The sequence below is a fragment of the Solenopsis invicta genome, chromosome 10 (assembly GCF_016802725.1).
Source record: "Solenopsis invicta isolate M01_SB chromosome 10, UNIL_Sinv_3.0, whole genome shotgun sequence".
NCBI lineage: Eukaryota > Metazoa > Arthropoda > Insecta > Hymenoptera > Formicidae > Solenopsis > Solenopsis invicta.
This window is the reverse complement of record NC_052673.1, coordinates 6,213,074-6,226,580: the sequence shown is the minus strand read 5'-3', so window position 1 is coordinate 6,226,580 and position 13,507 is coordinate 6,213,074. Positions and strand designations below refer to the sequence as shown.

Sequence of the window (13,507 nt, the reverse complement as noted above, 5' to 3'; positions counted from 1 at the left end):
TGATATACTGTTGCGATTTTGATATGACCCCCTTTCTTCTCTTTCTGCCCCTTCCATTCATTCGTTTTTTCTCTCTCACTCTTTAGCATATCGGTAGATAACATCCCGCAATGTCGATTAGGACGGGGGAGAGTGTAAGGGCGTGCGGTAGTGTACATTATGAGCGGGGAGAAAAGGAAAAAGGGGGAACCTCTGGATTTTTCTTCCTGCACGACGATTTCAGTCACTGCCGGTTGACGCGGCGTGCATGAAAGATCTGAAACCGATTACACAGTATCCCGCAGGTAACACTTGTGCTCGCAACGTAGAGAATCACTGTTCTCTCTCTCTTTCTCCGTGGTACCGCGTGGTGTTCTCTAAGCCAGTACACCCGCGGCAGGCAAATACGAACGATCGTGACCCGCGTGGATTGCACTTCAAGATTATCTTTCGAGATCGATGGTTCTTCGAGGAATAGCTGGAATTTCGCGGTGGGTACATCAACTTTGATTTCGATATTAAGATCGGGCCTTTCGTCGCGGAGAACTGGAGATCGGTCTAGCTATTCGGTTAGTTGAAATTTCATCGATTACCGAAGATTTTTATTTATCGAAATTGTGGATATTACTCCGACTGAGCGTGAAACTACATTACCACCAAGAGTGCTCAGGAAGTGCAGTGTATAAAAACAAATCAGACTTATTCTGCTTGTCGACATTGAAGTGACACCGAGCTGTTTTGCAACGATTCACTTGCGACTATTTCCGTGGCTAGTGATTTCCATATGAGGTTTTATTGCCGGATTTAATAAGGTTTGTACATAGCTTCAGAATCAGCATAATAACATTGAGCTTAAGTAAGAATAACGGCAAATTTATCGCGCATTTAGTGCAAAATTATAATAGAAACAATTGGTTTAATTTATAGAACGTTATTCTTCAGTCTTTATATATAATAGAAATTAAATTTAATAAAGAAGCATGTATGTGCGTGTGTAAAGACTAATAAAAAATAACGACAATTTGTTGTGCAATGCTAATGTAATTGAAATGAAGTTTAATGGAAATAATATGTATTAAAGTAAAATATTGTATTAACTTGTAAACGTGGGAATTATTTAAGTTAATTACGCTTGGTCTAGATTAAGATTTTAAACATGACAACCTGATATTACGTGGCTTAAACAATTTTATTGCTTAAGTATAACATTTCAGAAGTATATATACATACTTTATATAGTAGTTGAAACTATCAAATCCGATGCTACATGTTCATAATTACTTTACCTATCTATGTTTGCATTTCTTGAAAAAAGAAATATTCTTAATATTTCGAATGGAAAAAAAGTTAACAGAATTTTAGTTTTCCATTGAGACAAGAAGACTAGTAATGACGGTGAAAATTCCGGTACGTCGCTTGCAACGACACGCGGAACGACACATTCTCGGCTAATTAGAATATAGCTGTTTTTTATGAGCGTGGAAGAGGAAGAGGGATCCGAGATGGGTGACGGTGGTGGGAAGGGAGGAGCAAGGAAACACGTACTATCGCAATATTTATTATACGGACCCCCTGCCGGACATTCGTATTTAATGGGCTGCATCAATGGCCACTGTCTATCCTCCTTCTTCTGCATACTTTGGAAAATATCTTGCTCTTCTTTCCGCAGAATTGTTCGCGAGCCTTGATTCAGTGAAATTTTTCTTGATTCAAATCTGATTGACTAAAATTAAATCTGGTATTTTGTTGCGACTTGCTGTCAGTTGGAAACTGACTTTGGAAAGAGACATCTGATAAACGTAAACTACGGGAAATAATTTTGAAAAGATGCTTTTAGCATTAAGAAGTGTAATTGAAAGCAATTAATAATTAGGAAATGAAATTAAAAATAACCCACATAACACGTAATATTATAGCAACATTGCAGCAATATTATTTTTCCATTGCAATATTACTAATATACCAATAGAAATATTGTTAAAACTGAAAGATGATACAGTAATATTATAATGTCCGCGAAAATGAACTACAGTAATATTATGGTAATACATCATAGTCGTATTACTATAATATTATATAATATGTACGTGATATTTATATAATATTACAAAGAATTAAATAAATAAATTATTTTAATGATTTTTTTATTTTTATTGGATTGTTATTCTTAATATCATTTTAAAAGTTGTACGTTTAACATTAGATATAGAAGAAAAATATAACATTGATATAATTAGTTGACACAATAAGTGATACTGTTATTAAACTAAAAAATTATAAATCTAAATATAACTTATAAACACACTTATAAACTAACAATAAGTAAATTTTTATATTAATCGTTCCAAAGTATGTAACAAAAAATTTTTTGAAAAGATCACAAAGATAGTCCATTGGACCATAAATGTTATTGTAAAGAACTGTATAAAATATTGAAATTAGATTTATTTTATTTAAATTGTGAGGCTAACAAAAAAAACTCCGTTTTATTAAAGAATAATACTGTCGTTTGCGTCCACAATATTGCTAAGAGTCAAAATAATAATCTATACGCTATAGGAAAAAACCTAATACGAATTTGTTTACTACACTATGCAAATCACAACTTCTTGGCATAACCATAGCCAAACAAAACAGATGTATAGAATTATAATTCTACCAAAACATATGTATAAAAGTTTTTAGAATTCCATGCAAAGATAAATTCATTATTTTGCCAATACTACAATACAAACAATTGCATCATATCAAGAATCATGTAGAAATATATGAATGTACCATATGAATAAATTAGAAGTTTTAATAATACATTTATATTGAACTAATGTCAATATTAAAACGGGTATTCCATAACTGTCTTCACCCGAGGGGGTAACCACTCTTGAATTCCGGTGTACAACTCGCTAGAAGTCCGTTGAATCTTGAAATCCATTGAATTCCTCGAAGTTCGATGAAGTGCGGCGAAGTCTGGTGTAGTTCGATGAAATCCGGTATAATTAGATGAATTCTGAATTATACCATGAAATTTTGACTCTTATAACGAATTTTTGGTTGAAATCAGTTAATTAGTTATTAAAGAGGAATGTTGATAACTATTTTTTTAGGGAGATCTCTTAGTAATCGTAATGAATTCCATTGAATTCCAACGAAAGTGTCTATTGAAGTTGATAGTTCAGTATACATCTATTTTCTGAGTGATCTCATTTTCCCCTCATTTTCACCTTATATATGTATGTATACCCGATACATATACACGTATACTCTAATAATATATATCTTCTATATATATATATATATATATATATATACAATTTTGTGAATCCTGTGTGTGTGTGTGTGTGTGTGTGTGTGTGTGTGTGTGTGTGAATTTTGTGATATCTTAATAATGACGTCTTAATGACATCGTTGATATCAATAAGACTCATAAACATCATTTGATATAATCTTGCTATTTAGGGTGTTATGTATTGTAATAATATTACTGTAATATTTTAATGTTATGTATCAACGTGTAATATGTTAGTAATATTTCTGTTATATCTTACAGTAACATGTAATATTTCTCAATTAATTAATTCCGGACTCTCGAAATTTAAATATAATTAATGAGTGGAAAATAGGCTAATGAGAGTCAGCGCGGGTCAAAGAGCGCAATCACAAATATCGATATTGAATCATTTATTCAATTCAAAATTACAAAACAAACGTTTTGACTCGCTTTGGAGTCGTCTTCAGCGCAACGAAAAATAGTACAGACATTAGAAATAGAACTAATGACGGTTTCTAAGTCGAAACGTTCGTTTTGTAATTTTGAATTGAATAAATAATTCAATATCGATACTTGTGATTGCACTCTTTGATCCGCGCTGACTCTCATTAGTCTATTTTCTACTCGTTAATTGTATGTAATATTTCTGATATGCTGCAGTATTACTGCAATATTGAAAGAATATTTTGTGTTATGTGGGAATTTATACAAATTAATATTTTCCAGATATTAATACCGAATTTTTTTATTTTACTTTAAATGCATTTAGACAGAGGTAGAATTAATATAATTAAGAAATAGAGGAAGGTGGGGCAAGACAGGATGGCATGGTAAGACAAGGCATTCTCTGTATCGTGCGATTCAAATGCAGAAATTATTATACAATTGAGTATACGCGTTAGATGTGGCTTTTCGACCGTTGAAAGTTACCCAAAAACCAGCGAAGTAGACAGTTGCGTTATTAAGTTAAATCATAACTTATATTTTTTGCGATTTTTTTCTGATTTTACTTCATTTTTTTACTTGTGATATTAGTATTGTAAAGTTTGTTCGCGTCGCATGCCTCAAGAGCATTTGAATAACTTGGATCACTTTTATCACCAATCACAGCATTAGAACTAATACTGTGATTGGCTATACATCGACGGAGGCGTTTCAAATCTTCGTAGCACTACTGGAAGTTCTTAACTGGAATCACCTTCAGCTCCTCGGTTACGCTCTTTTAGATGTTATCGATAGTACCAAGATAACATCTTTTTAACCCTTATACACACTGATCCCGTAAAATACGTAAACACATTTTCGGGTCTGGAAGACTTTTTTAACTTTGAGAAGTTATAGCTTTGGTTCAAATCAATATTTTTCAACTATCCTTTTTTTACATGAAAGTTTAGAATCTCTTAGAAATGTGACTGCATAATCGGCATTGCCGAAAAATAATTTATTGTTAAGTTATTAAAAAAAAACCATTAAGTAAAAATTAGAAATTGTTCAAAAAGTCACTTTTCCTTTAAAAAATTATATCTCCGTAACAAAAAAACTTTTACGGACTTTCAAATACGGTTTTAAAACTAAAAAGTCATACTTTTTTAAAAAAAATTATGGTATTATTATTCTTTTTAAAAAGTATAATTATATACAATAACAAGGAAAATATGAGGTATTTTTGGGTGTCTAAAAATCCACTTTTTTTTTAAATCATATTTTTGCAACAAAAAATTTTTAAAAACTTTACAATACGGCGTTTTAAAGTTAAAGAGTCATATTAAAAAAAAAAAATTATGTCAGTGCCATTTCTATTAAAAAATATACGCAACAAGGCAAATATCAAGTATTTTTGATTAACTCAAGGTGTCTAAAATTGAAAATTGATGAGTTTGATAATATATTTTGGATATATTGGACCCTACGCAGAAGTCCTCTTTTTTAAAGCATTATAGTATTTGAACTTTAGACAGAGTAACATACGTGAATGGACCTGTTTGAACATGTTTTGTCCAGTTTTTTTATATAAAATTACTCACAAAAAAGTTTCACTTACACACTATATGGGTTGCATTGACCCTAACAAAACTTTGCTGCCGTGCCGTTCAAATTCTAATTGATCAAAAAAGTTGATCAACCATATCAATTGAAAGAGGAGATTTCAAACTTTTTTTTACGTCTTGGTCTGAGCCTCCTATCTCATTCCGTCTTCACATAGCTAGCGTTTGAAACTTCATATGGGGTCTCTTGGACCCACTTATGTGTTTAAGGGTTAAGTGGTTTTTGAAGTGGTTTTTCTTGGGAAATAAAAAAGAGTCATACAGATTGAGATCCGGCGGATAGGGTAGGTTGCGTATCACAGAAATCTCTTTTTTCGTCAAAAACTTGTTGATAGAAATGGCCGTGTGGCAGGGAGCGTTGTCATGGTAGAACATCCAAGTCTCCATAATGTCTGATCTGACGCGAATCACTCTTTTTCAAAGTTTTTCAAGGACTTTTTTATAAGAAACTTGGTTGACAGTTTGTCCTGGAGGCACAAATTCTCTGTGAACAATCTCCCTACTATTAAAAAAACAAATAAGTATGCACTTGATTTTTGACTTGCTTATTTGAGCTTTCTTTGGTCGAGAAAATTTGTTAGTGTGCCACTCTTCATTTTGACGTTTTGTTTCGGGATCATATTCAAAAATCCATAATTCATCACCAGTGATAAGATGACTGAAGAAATCTGGGTCTAAAGAAGCGTAATTGAGGAGCTAAAGGTGATTCTAGTTTAAGTCTTCCAGAAGTGCTACGAAGACTCGAAATAACGCCTCCGCCGATGTATAGCTGCCCAAGGGAACTACTTTGAGGGGGATAACATTGATGTATAGAAATAAAATCAGTCTCATACCTTTCTCCCACACCTCGTAAGAATTTATGTTACATGAAAAAATTAAATAAATAATTTTAAATTAAGTTTTATATATATATTATGTTTCAAGGAAAATTTGCAAAATCTTAATTTATATATTCGTATATTTTAGAAATAAAAGTATGTAAATTACACATTCAATAAACTGATTTTATTTAAAAAATATATACATATATAATACTATTTTGCAATATTCAAATTGCAGTACTATGACAGTGTATTTCAAAATATGATATCATAGCAATATCTAAATGAGTAGATAATTTTTTTTTAATGTTTCTGTAATGTCTATTTTTTATTAGTTACACATTGTACAGCTTTATTGTAAAAATAATATTTATTTTATATTAATTAAATATTTATTTTACATTTAACATTTATTCAACATTAACTTAATACTCACTTAACATTAATTACACATTTGAGATAATGATTTGAAGAAATATATTTTATTGTATATTTAATATTAATTTAATCTTTATTTGATATTAATTCAGCCTTAATTTTTCCGCCCTAATTTAATTATAAATTCAGCATTAATTAGTATTTATTTTATATTAGAGGAGAAGAAAGTATTATGGCTATAATACTGTTGACAATATAGCTACCTCTATTATTTCCGATATTAGGTGACGTAGTCTAACAATTGCTTATGGAGTTATTCGTTTAATAGCCCACCGTTTTTTAGTGATGCTAATATGCTAATACATAATGACTTATAATTGTTATAAGGCATTTTTACTTTTGAGCACTTCTAAACTTTTTCAAGATACACTTTTAACCTGTAATTACATATGTTTTCTCATTATTCTTAAACTTGAGTGTATTATCACACAAAGATACATACACTCGAGTGTTTTTTTGTTATTTAACTTTTTATTCGGCCGTATATATTTCGAGTTAAAACAATAACATGGAATTTTGTTAATATGATTTTTTAAGCCAAATTTTTATATCGAAATATTTCTTCGATAAATCGATTGTCGTTCTAAAGAGCGGTGTTTAGAAACATTAGAGACATCATTTTGTTTGTTGTTTAATGTTAAACAGGGATAAAATAATATTCTTAATGAAACTTCTAATGGTATATCTAAAGTTTCTGAATGCAGGAAAATTCTAAATCAAAAAAATTCTAAACAATGGAAAATTAAAAATATATAATTTTATAACAAGGTACTGTGTTTCTTTTAAACTAAACTAATTTTTTAAAATTATTTTCATGGATAGCCATATTATAACCATTTTTTTCTTCCTCCGATTATGCAGAGTGTTAGACTTTTATAAATCACGTCCTAAATAATAAACATTTCGTTACTTTGTGTCTAGAATCTGTCAAACAACACTTTGACGAATATAATTGTTCAAGTTTCAATAGAAAATATTAATTATAAACAAAGTTATTCAATAAAATGAAAATGGGAATATTACCCTTTTCTCTTCTATTATTTTAAATATTTAAAAAACGTGTATTTAATATCTTTTTTACATTAATTACTTGTAATAACAATTTTTCAATTAAAGAATAAAAAAATTTTTTATATTTAATTTATTGTTTCATTTTAACTTTTTTTCTAGTTGTATTCTTATTTAAACAAATAACAGAAAAATTATTCCAGAAATGTTATTCCACAATGTAAAAATCAGTAAAAAGATTATAATTATTTATATATATATATATATATATATATATATATATATATACGTATGTAAATAATATGCTTTAATTATATATGTTTTATCTTTTCGATATATTGGACCTGATCTATCAACACAATATGTATAGATCATCACTTAGGGCCACTTTCACCAACGCCGATTAACTTAATCGCTGATTAGTCTATCGGAATTGACCAATCGTATTTGTCATTAAGTAAAAACGACAAATGCGATTGGTCAATTCCGATAGACTAATCAGCGATTAAGTTAATCGACGTTGGTGAAAGTGGCCCTTAGACATCAGTTCGCAGAAGACATAAAAGTCAAGCAACGTTGGTAGTAGTGCAAATTTAGATGGGTAACTTTGGAAATTTTGGAAAAAAAAATTCCCGAGAAAATATCTCTGTGAAGCTAGCATCCCCACAATAAAAAAGATGACAATATGGTATAATTCTATCATAGTACTTGGCTTCACAGAGAAAAAAGTATTCTTTCGTGCTTTAGAAAACATTTTTATTTTCTACTTTATTTAATGTTAAGAAAAGTTTGTTTACAATTGTAAAATATTTTTTTTAATGTTGAAAGAGCATATTTATTTTTATTTTATATAATATAAAAAGAAATATTTTTAGCCATATTAAAATAAATATTTTTTTAATGTAAAAAAAGTGAACTATTTCGTTAACTTTAACGTTGTTAAAAATATTTCTTTATTGCAAAAAATGTTTTTTAAAATGTTAAAAAAATATTGTTTTGTTCTCATTAAAATCGAATCTGTCATCACTGCAACGTTTTATTTCGTATCGTAATGATGTAGCGACATTATATTTATGATAAAGCGGACATTTGCATGACATCGTTGTAATATTATTGTGCCATAATTACTTGTCATACATCTTTGCAATATCACGATGACATTTCTTGCTATAGGAATCTTATTCCATTTGTGGGTAGAAATGCCTATTCTAAACTTTTTTCAAAAAAAAAAATTTTTTTTTTAAGTTTTATTTAATAATATATTTAAAGATTTATATTCAAAGAATATTTAAGTAGTAAAAATACTTCGTTGATAATGGAAACTTAGCTTTTATTTATCATTAAAGCTTAACGACTCCATTTTGGCCAACTTTTTTTTTCTAAAAAATAAAACTGAGCATTGCTAATGATAATTGTTGAAATTATTTTTTAAATCTTTTTTTATTCATTCTATATTATAATTTTATACTGAAGTATACAGATAAAATTACATTTAACGTTACAGGTTGGTGCGGAAATTTTTGTGACTATATGTTGAATTAATTTTAATTAGGCAGTTTCTTTAAATATTTAAACTTTAATACATTGCTACATTGATTTCTGATTATTTAATTTATTTTTTATTAACAAGCGTATGTATCATAAATATTAATTTACATTATAATTGCATTATAATTGCAACTGATATATTATACATTATAAATAATTACAAAATAATTAAGTATGCAATAAATGTTTATAAACAACATATTAGGTAGGATTAAACATTTAACTTGAGGAAACATGAACTTGAGGAAAGTATATAAAATCACACAAATAATTCAAGCACGAAGACCTAGCTGCGACCGTAGAAAGCATTCTTGTTTAATTTGTATTTAAACATTTAAATTTGTAATTATTGGCAGATAAAGAAGACCAAGTTAGGTCAAAACGTTCCGTCGTTAGTATTAGGTACGCAACTAAGTTCCCGCTGTTTGTCAATAGATGGCTCCAGCAGTAAGTGTTGGTCGATTTAGACATATTCAAAACATCATGAACCAAGCTTAGACATATGGTAAACAAACCGCGTTGACACGTTAGTGATTTTGTTTTGGTGTCATATACTTTTGATTGTGTGAAAATGTCTGATTTTGTGCCAAATAATCGTCATTTGCGAGAAGTGATGATTTTCTTATTTCATTCGAAGAAAACGGCGGCTGAAGCGCATCGAGCGGCTGAAGCGCATCGAGAGCTCCAAAAAGTTTACGGAGATGCTGTTCTAAGTGAAACAACGTACCGTGATTGGTTCCGTCGCTTTAAAGACGGTGATTTCGATGTTGACGACCATCCGCGTGAAGGAAGGCCAAAAACATTCGAAGACGCTGAATGAGCTGTTGAAACCGAACGAAACCATCACTGGAGAACGGTATCGACTTCAATTGATGCGATTGAACAGAGCACTGCGTGAAAAACGGTCACAATACGAGCAGAGGCATGACAAAGTGATCCTATTGCATGACAACGCTTGGCCTCATGTTGCCAAACCGTTAAAACCTACGTGGAAACGCTCAAATGGAAAGTCCTATCCCACCCACCATATTTCCCAGATATTGCGCCGTCCGATTATTACTTGTTCCGTTCGATGGCACATGGTCAGCAGTTCTGCTCATATGAAGACATCAAAAAATGGTTTGATTCGTGGATAGCCTCAAAAGACGAACACTTTTATCGTAACGGTATTCGAACTCTGCCAGAAAGATGGGCAAAAGTTGTAGCTAGCGATGGGCAATACTTTGAATGATTCATTTGTAACCATTTTTTCACAATAAATTTGCATTTTCATAAAAAAAAAACAGCAAGAACTTAGTTGCGCACCTAATATATTGTTATTACTAAGATAAATTATTTGTTATAATAATAACCAATTTAACTCATTTTTGTCTTTTATTATTTATTAATTAAAAAATATTTTGATTTATACTATTAATTAATGATTTCCTTGCAATTACATATTTTATGTCAATATCTTAACGCTTTGCATTTTAGCTGGAATCCTTTAATATTTAATTAGTAAGACACAATGCAAGGGCACTGCTTAATTATTCAATAGAAGAATGCTCTTTTAAGTTGTTTTTTCAGTAATTTGTTTTAATACTCGTTATCATTTGTGTTTTTTTATTTCTTTTTGGTATTTAGAAGCATTTATCTTCGATCTAAACGTTCAACTTTGATCATTTTTTTATAGATTTTTTGAGTAACAGACGCCAGATGAACATTTGTAGCTTACGAAGAACTCAGTCGAAACTTTTTAAAATATTGTAGAAAATGATAAAAATTTTAATGTTCTATCTACGTACTGATACTAATGATGAACATGTATTATTTTACATGTTACAATTATTTAACATTTAAAAAAAATAATTTATATTAATTATAAGAAATTGTACATTGAGAAAAATTTTGATTGGACTTATCCCATTAAAAAGTAACAAACGGATATTTTCGATTATTTAGATAGGAATATCCAGAAATAATTTGTCGGACAGTCATTTAAAAACAGATTATCCGTTCATTTTTGCACATTCCGCTCTGAATAATCGGAAATATCCGTTTGTTACTTTTTAACAAGATAATCTGATTGTTATTCTCCGGACATTTTTCTCACAAGGAAACTAACGGAAGTGTCCCCCTCAGATTAAAACGAGTTTAATATATATTGTAGTACAGTTAAAAATAAGGGACACGTATTTTTTTGTACGTACCCTAATGCACTTTTAGGGGGTGAAATATCCCTTTGAAGAAAATCGGTTTTCTTCTTTTGAAGCGTGTATCGTCGAAACTATAAGAGATAGAGAAAATTCTGTTGTTCTATTTAAAAATTAAATGGCTTGAAGAGTATTTTATAATAATGATAAAAAAATATTTTTTTATTTTACACTTTCTTCCACCACTTATCTATTTTTTTCAAAATTTTTATTTTTTTTATAAGCAAACTAAAGCTTATTTTATTACGGATTCAATGGTATATGACAAAGTTATGGTGCAATTTTTTCATTTTCCAAGAATAATTAAAAATCACGCATGGTACCGCCTACTTATTCGTGCGTTCGATATTACTTTACAATAAAACGGATTTGTCTTATATGGCGTTGACTACGCGAAAGAGCATGAAGACAAATCAATACAATACAATAAATGTTGAAATAAAAGTTTTATAATAATAATAATAGTAGTAATAAAATAATAGTGATTTTTTTTAAACCGCTAAAATTAGTAAAATTTTTTTTGATAATACGTCACAGTATGTACGGAAAACAAATTATGAATAAAGGAATTATTATTTATTCATAACTTGTTTAATTGCAAATATTTCTCTTAGTTACTTCAAAATAAAATGACACCAAACTAAAGAATAACAACAATTACAGTGTTGTAAAACATTAATTTTTTCTGTTCAAAATAATAAATATAATTAATATAAGTTAAACATTTATTTACTGGTCTACATGATTCGACTAGAACATTTGTTCTCTTCAACATTTTGCAGACAAGAAGACTTGGTTTACAAAAAATTATTACTCACACATTTCATATTTTTATTATCCATTGCCAGCTCATCAACTAACAACAAGAGAACTAATATAAAACTAATTAAAAAATTAGTTAGAAATTTTACCTTTTATAATGCATTTATATAATTTAATTTATGTGTTTATATACAAAATTTGATTGGTGTAGAAATATGCATAACGACGCCATTTAGCGCATGCACTTTGGATCATCTCTTATCTTGAAATTTAATTTTTACGTCAGTACTGATCTTAATATGTATACATTTAAGTATTATGTAAATGTTGCAACATAACTTTGTTATAAACCATTGAATTCGTAATAAAATAAGTGTTGTGTTTAGGGGATTCTTGAAGTAAGATTCACTTGATTTCAGTAAATATAATAAACTTTATTAGTCGCAACCCACCGGAACGTGCGTGGTACAAAAAGGCGGCAAAAGTCCGGGATCCAGTGTGTTCACAAAAACATACAAAATAAAACGCGCATTCTCAAATACATAAAAACATAACGCACCAATCTGCCATTGATTCCTAACACACCCTTCTCAAAGGCAGATTTTTACAAACAATTTTTTGCTAAACTTGGAATCTTCTTTGTTACTGAGAATAAAAAATTCTATGTCTTTTGCTTATAATAACAACAAAAAATTTCTTGCTTGCGTGGTATTAATTTATCATTTTTAACACTTAGAATACTCTTGCTTGTAATCATACTAAAACACGCCTAGATCTTCTCTTAGTTTAATAAACTGGCTCTTTCCTAAAGGTTTTGTTAAGATGTCTGCTACCTGATCGTTTGTATTAATGTAGATAACCGTTATAGCATTTTCTCTAACTTTTTCTTTTACAAAGTGATGTTTAATATCTACATGCTTCAAACGTTTATGAAACTTTGGATGTTTACTCACTCGAATTGCGGATTGATTATCCTCATACAATTTAACGCAAACGAACTCTTTTTGAATATTAAAGTCTTTATATAAAAACCTAAGCCAACGTGCTTCACTCGCTGCTAAGCCCATCGCCATGTACTTTGCTTCCGTAGACGATAGCGCTACTGTGGGCTGTTTTCTAATCCATGATACAGAACAATTAAAGATTTTTGTAATGGGATCGGGTCGCGAGAGGAATAAACACGTGCTTTACCTCGGGCGTCGTGTCGCCATGTTGCGCCGCGAGTCCCCCTAGCTCCCTCTCGGGATCGGTAGCATCTCTAGCGATTCCGCGAGCGTGCCCGCAGTGCCGCATGTCGCCCCCACAACATCTCCCTTTTATTAATAAGTTTCTTATAAGTTTCAATACAGTTATCAAGGTCCATGTGAGACCACTTCGCCGTAAAACTTCGGAGGTTTGCAGTTTCTCCTAGGTCTGTAAATACGCTCGCCATTTCCCGTGTGA

The 13,507-nt window shown here is 30.2% G+C and overlaps 1 protein-coding gene across 2 annotated transcripts in view; it reads left to right on the top strand.

Moving 5' to 3' along the window:
- The first annotated feature begins 209 nt into the window (after nucleotides 1-209).
- Nucleotides 210-13,507, top strand: part of LOC105197019 (sodium- and chloride-dependent GABA transporter 1) — a 269,127-nt gene continuing 255,829 nt past the window's right edge. Inside the window, exon 1 of one of the 2 annotated variants that reach the window (XM_039454541.1) lies at nucleotides 210-470. The gene's annotated coding sequence lies outside the window, so the exon portion shown is untranslated. Of the gene's footprint in view, nucleotides 792-13,507 lie in introns of both variants that reach the window. The other variant, XM_039454540.1, reaches the window with a different exon arrangement.